A 7,326-nucleotide genomic window follows, 5' to 3' on the forward strand; every position below is an offset into this window, starting at 1 on the left:
ATTACTGTAATATCACATTTAATCGATGGATGTCGTATGAAATTGACAATAAATAATTAATCTCTTTAATACGGTTAAGTTTAACTTTCATCTGTTATAATCTGGAAAACGTTCTACGTTAGGCAACTTTACGATACTGTGAATCACTAATTCGCATACTGGATACAGTTCTAAGAGAGTGTGTAATGTCATCAGGAAATATATAATTCTTGACGTTCTTTGAAATATATCTTTTCTGTCCTGGAAATTTGGCAAGTGTTGCTATCACTAGTAGAGGTTTAGTAGAGGTTTACGCTACATTGGAAATCTCTTTGTTGAATAGCATGTGGACTGATTAATGAACGACTCTGGTTGGTAAGTGCAGGAGTTTTCATTTGCAATCGCATTATTATATTTGATTCAGCTTGGGATGATTGTGTGTGTGTGTATGATTGTGTGTGTGTGATTTGGTTTATTAATGTAACGATAAAAAAGTTTCAGTCATATCGCTACGATGTCCGCAGTAAGGCAGTTTATAGCGATGTCTAGCAATGGGGCATTATGCCGCTGACATGTGGCAAGACGTCCCATCCAATCACATACTGACAAGGCCGAGCAGTCCTAAACTAACCTTTTAATAATGAGCACCTTTCAAGGCAGCTGTTAGTACCATTTGTACAAGCATTTGGTATGACCAGACCGGGGTCCCGCAACCGAGGCGGACCGGGCGCTCTAACCACTTAGACCACTGTAGGTGATTGTACTGTGAGTGTTCGACTAAGTTTGAAGAAACCATTTTGGCATAACACATTTCTGGTTTATGCGGTTTCGTAGTAGCACTTGAGAGAGTTTTTTTTTTTTTTTTTGTGGTCACTGATGTGTATTGACTGTGTTGGAGAGACCATAAGTTGCTTTATGAGTTAATTTCTTTTTGTTATAAATCTGTAGTTGGATTTGATAACAACCCCATCAGGCACAGTAGAAGACATCAAGTCGTTCCTTGTGAGCGGACTGCTTGATTTAAATGACAGGTCTGAAAATACCAGATTGAGATATGAAAGTAAGGCAAAAGAAGGTAGATTTCTCTGTTGCATAGTTGATACTATTCAATCTGGTGTGTCAAATTGGTCCATTATACAGTTCCAGTGTATACGGAATAACAGCTATTGATGCATGTCCTGCATTGAAATGGACAAGGTATGCTACATACGTACTGGTACTGTAATCCGTAGACAGCTGAGGGGTTAGAAATGGACAAGGTATACTACATACGTACTGGTACTGTAATCAGTAGACAGCTGAGGGGTAAGAAATGGACAAGGTATGCTACATACGTACTGGTACTGTAATCAGTAGACAGCTGAGGGGTTAGAAATGGACAAGGTATGCTACATACGTACTGGTACTGTAATCCGTAGACAGCTGAGGGGTTAGAAATGGACAAGGTATGCTACATACGTACTGGTACTGTAATCAGTAGACAGCTGAGGGGTTAGAAATGGAAATATACCGTAAGGTTATGGCTTTTATCCTCTCTTAAAACTGATTAGAACTCAGAGGACTGGTAGGTAATGGTAAACAATAGTAATAGTAGTCTATCATTTTGTCACAGCTTTTCGTGATCTAGAATTCATGATATTCATTATATGGAAATACTCGTTATCTATAGCATAATATATTAATGATATATAAACATGTACAGGCAGTACATAACAGATCATAAATGGGTCGTGCTTTTGCCGTTTCTAATCAACAAGATTTTGACTATAAATAGTTGCATCGTGGCTAGAAATCAATATGGCACTGTTTAATTATTTTCTAAATAAGTATTCAAATTAAATATGTATTCATATTTATCATGATACTTGGATGCTTATTCTAATAATAAGGGTATATAACTTATGTCAACTTAATTTAATCTTTTACTGTCTTTATCTTTTTCATAATGACAAGTTGTTGAAATGATAGGTGTCTGTGAGAATATAATTTGTAAAATTGATATTCATAAATTTTATTCTTTTTGGTATTTTATACGCTTTGCATGATTTTATTTATTAGGAGTTTTCATCAGTCTAACTGTGTCCCTCCAGAGATTGGATATCTTTATGTTCTCTTGGTTGAATGTAAACAGGTATGACAGCAGCCAATGAACTAAAACGGGAACATGATTTGTGTGTGTGTGTGTGTGTTTGTTTGTGTGTGTGTGTTTTGCTTTGCTAATGAATTACCCATGTTTTTATTGTCTCGTACTGATATACCATGCATGGTTTTGTTATTTCATACGTTTAATATCAGGAAGAAAATTGCCGGAACCTGTTGTAAGAGGCTTGGTCTTATCTCAGAGATGAGATGTATGATAAGCAAATAGAGCTGAAGTTTGTGGCTGTGTAATCATCTGATCTGAAGATAAGGGGTAGGTCAGTTTGAATCTTCCTAAAGATGTGGCTCGCCAACATCATCCATAGCTCCAATGAGTTGATTCTTTTTCGTCGGTTAGCAATTTGCCAAGTAAGGTATACTGCTTCTGAAATGGGGCAAATAAACATTGTGATGACTCTTAATAGGGAATCGCTGACAAGAATACTTGCAAGCGGATAAAGCGGAAGGCATGATTATTCCAAAACCTTCAATTCCTTTGTCACTTTTATTTCTTTCTTTCTTTCTTGGACTGAATTGAATCGCATTGTTAGGGCAATCACAGTCAACAAATAAATCGGACATTATGTCGTTAAACATACCAGGCGTGTCACACCTGGGATAATTACTTGAGACATTTACACTGACCACTGGCTAGTCAAGAAAATTCGGAGTGATACCAAAATCTCACTAGTTCGCAATAAAGATATTCGGATACGGAATTAACAGCCTGCCAGTGTTTTTATTTAGTCATTTATTGTCTTTAGCGAAACCCTTGATACAAATGTAAGAATACTTTCTGTGGCCATTATTCGAATAAGATTTTCACGGATGAACACAGACAAAATAATATTGCAATGAATTATGTGTGTGAGTGTGTGTGAGTGTGTGTGTGTGTGTGTGTGTGTGTGTGTGTGTGCAATTTCGAGTTCCTGCGCGACTTGAAACGATAACATCTTACAAAAACCAAGTAATTCGTAATGCCACATTAGTTAAATCCTTACACAGAAAGAGTAGTTTCATTCAACCTAAAAGTAATTTTTAACTTTTCAACAGTTTAATATTTTTGAAAACTTGCTGCTTTGTGTTTCCTTAAATATAGCAAAATAATATTAGGGATCCCAATCAAAATGACGCCTCTCTCTAAAGCCTCCACTGATAAATATATAAAGTGTTATTTATATTTAATTTGTATTATTTCTTGGTTTTTTGTAATGATTATATGCTATGTATATCTGTATTTTGTACTGGACCTTTTCCAAAATCAAGTTAATGGTGTACCTGACCAGTGACATTTTAAGTTTGTTAAACAAAATAATATATAGCTAATATTTCGCTAAGTTTGATAAATTAAATAGTCAGCTCATTATTAATGTTAAACACGTTTACTTGATCTGAGTCTAGATTTTTAAGTTTTTCACTTGAAACTTCCTAAACTTGTTGACAACCTTGAATGTTTTATAGAGGAGACTAACCTTCATCCTGGCTTTCTATTACTGTGTCTTAACTTTTTATATAATGTTGTTTATTTGAAAAATTGCTCATTCTTGCCTTAACATCTGAAGCAGAATCAGTCTTATTGATGTAATCAGTTTTTCTTTGGATGGATTTAATTATTCAAATTATGGTTCACTGGAATTTCGAAGTGCTCAATATTATTCTTGGACTAGAATGTTAATTTAGAATTATAATAAATTCAGACAATGATAGTTTGGGTTACATCAAAAGACTGTTATAAGATCATTGCACTCCAGGCCATTGGCACATTAGCACGTTCGGGACTACAGGCATATTAACACATTATTATTTTATTTTATTTGGAATACAGCTGGATTTCAAAGTATTTCATGAGTTCTTGCGATATAATAATCTAGTGAGTGCTGGACATTTAATAATATGCACTGGTTCCCGCTATACGTTCACCCCAGCAAGAACGATGATTGATCATTTTGTACTGTCGGATCAATGCATAGGTAGATTACGAAGTGTGCACATTGTTTCAGATCACGAAGAGCACGCGATATCTGACCACCTCCCTATCCTTACTTCCCTTCGTACAGTGACCTGTGGGAGAGACTTCAGACAGTCTATGAAGAGAAACAACATAGCCTGGAATAAATTAAACGCTGATATCTTGAAAAACTATCAATCTGAGCTGGACCTTCGCCTGAAAACTTTAGATATAGATACTATTTCGGACAATGTTGATAGCTTTTACCAGCACATTGTTAATGCAATACAGCAGTCAAGCGACATCGCGCTTCCAAAGTCTAAATTCAATTATCATGCCAAACCATATTGGTCAAATGAACTCAAAGAAGCACATAAACTTCAAAGACATGCTAGGTATACTTGGATAAATGAGGGAAGACCGAGGGGTAGTCAATTTAATTCTTACAGAGAATATAAAGATAAGAAGAGAGACTTTAGAAACGTTCAAAAACTGGCTGTGGAAAAATATATGGGGGAGGTGTATGAAGAAATTGAAAAAGCACATGAATGCGATGTAAGACACTTTTGGAAAATGATCAACATTAAGAGAGGGAACAATATAAATTTTTGTCAGGAACTATCAACTGATGGAGTTTGTGTCCGTGATGATGATTCCATCGCAAATGGCTTTGCTAGATACTATGAGGACATTCACACGCCGAATTTAAACCATAGTTTTGACGGAAACTTTTATGAATTTATAGAGAGAGAATTAAATCGGGGTCTACAGGACGAAGTAAGCCATATCGAGGCCTTACAGACCAGTATCAGTTTAAATGAAGTAAGAGAAATCATTAAAGGTCTAAAGAAATCAAAAGCATCGGGCCATGATCAAATTTGCAATGAACATTTGATCTATGGCAGCGACTACCTCATCGAGTGTATGACAATTTTATTTACTCGGATGATTGATCAATCTTACATACCTGTAGATTGCAAAAAAGGGTTAGTAATACCACTGTACAAAGGTAACAGAAAATCAAAGAACTCCCTCGAAAGTTACAGGCCTGTTACTTTACTGCCTGTTATCAACAAAACCTTTGAGAAAATTATTCATGAACGTTTGGTAACTTGGCTCAAAGATACTAATTCTAGTATACCCAGTTCACAACAACATGGTTACCAAAAAGGTTTAGGCTGCACAACAGCGAGTTTTGTGCTGTTGCAATCAGTACAATATAATGTAAACATGGGTTCAAGGGTTTTTGCTGCTTTTCTTGATACAAAAAAGGCATTTGATACCGTGTGGCACGAAGGACTGCTTTTTAAATTATTCACGTTGGGAATTACGGGTAAATCCCTTTTGATATTTTTTAACATGTATACAAATTTACAGAGTAAAGTTCTTGTAAATGGGCAATTTTCAGATTGGTTCTCAATTGGCCAAGGAGTGAGACAAGGGGGTGTTTTGTCAACCTTGATGTACACAATATTTATAAATGACTTGCTGCTACAGTTAGAAAATAGTGGATTTGGAGCAAAGATTGGATCCTTAGCTGTGGGAAATCCAACCCTAGCTGATGATATTTCACTTTTGGCTATATATCCTAGCAATCTACAAAAGCTGTTAGATATAGCATACGACTACAGTAATAAGTGGCGATTCGAGCTTAGTGTTACAAAGTCATACATTATCATTTTCGGACCCCAATACAAGAATTTTATCAATATGAAATGGTATCTTGGCCCGTCATGTTTGCCGGTCACCGATTCGGCAACACACCTGGGTCACCGGATTAACTCAAAGCTGACGTCGCATGACGCAATACTCGATGCATGCAAGAAAGGGAAAAAATCTTTTCACGGTCTGTTTGGTATTGGCATTAAACCGAATGGTTTAAATCCTTTGGTTGCTGCAAATGTAATTAAAAAGGTAATTTTCCCTTCAATGTTTTATGGAAGTGAATTATGGTGTAACATTTCAAAAAGTGACCTCGCTTTATTGGATAAAACTCTGAGGTATTTTGCCAAACATTTACAAGGTTTTCCAATACATACAAGATCAGACATTGCCCTGGGAATGCTAGGATGGACATCAGCGCAGTCCGAAATTGATAGAAGAAAATTGATGTTTTTACACAGATTGTGTTTGATGCCTAACAATGTACATACTAAACGTGTGTTTAACGTTGCGTTATTTCACTTCATTCTGAGCGGATGCATGTCAAGCTGCGGGTTAATTTCAAATTTATATTATACCTCAAAGAAGTTTGACTTGCTCGGGTATCTAACTGATTATTTACATTATTCTGAAATTCCAGATAAACATAATTGGAAAGAAATTGTAAGGTCAAAAATTGTTGGTCTTGAAAATAGCCTCTGGAGAGTTCGTATGTCTAATCAAGCAGATTTTGATAGATTCTCTTCGATACACGAATACTTACGACCTGCCTCAGTGTGGCAGTTGGCTAAGACTAGACAACACACTAAGGTATTTACATATGTAGCTAAACTATGGGCTGCTGTTCCACAAACACAGCTTGATATGTGTATTAGATGTGGGAATGTTTATACAGACTTGATACTTCATTGTTGTGTTAGTTGTCCTTATATGTCGAACTTTCGAAATTCTTTCTGGGATTTCCTTACTGATAAATTTCCCCTGAGCCTGCACATTACGTTATTTAATGCAGAAGATGAGCTGCAACTACAATATCTTTTAGGTAAAAGGTTACCATCAGGAGTAATGGACAAAGAAAACTCCAAGCTATTCGTCCTGTATGCAGCATACTTTGTCATGCAGTGTGCAGCTATCTTCTGTAAATAAGGTACTGAAACTTGCAACTTATGAGTTGACGAACACTTTGTTGATTGATATTGTGTAAGAATTTGTATTCCAATATAGAATTTCTTTTTTTTTTTTTTTTTTTTTTTTTTTTTTTTTTTTTTTTTTTTTTTTTATATATTTATTGATTGTATTCAGATGATTTATTCTTATATCATGTAATCTTCCATGGAAGGAAATAAAGATGATGATGATGATGATGGCTTAGGACTTTTGGGATTTAATTCACAGTACTGGTGTTCTTTCTAAATTTCACTTTTTATTCAAGGGGAATACATTAGTTTTTGAATTATGCAAAACTTGCTGTTTCTCGCTATTTTCTGTTGCTTAGTTTAAGACCACAGAGTCGAAACAAAAGTGACAAATAAAAATGATATTAGATAATCTACTAATCTCTGTTTATTGGCTAGGAGCAATCTTATTCAAAAATATAT

Source organism: Sinohyriopsis cumingii, unplaced genomic scaffold (genome assembly GCF_028554795.1).
Source record: "Sinohyriopsis cumingii isolate HCF-2022 unplaced genomic scaffold, ASM2855479v2 utg001510l, whole genome shotgun sequence".
Classification (NCBI taxonomy): Eukaryota; Metazoa; Mollusca; class Bivalvia; order Unionida; family Unionidae; genus Sinohyriopsis; species Sinohyriopsis cumingii.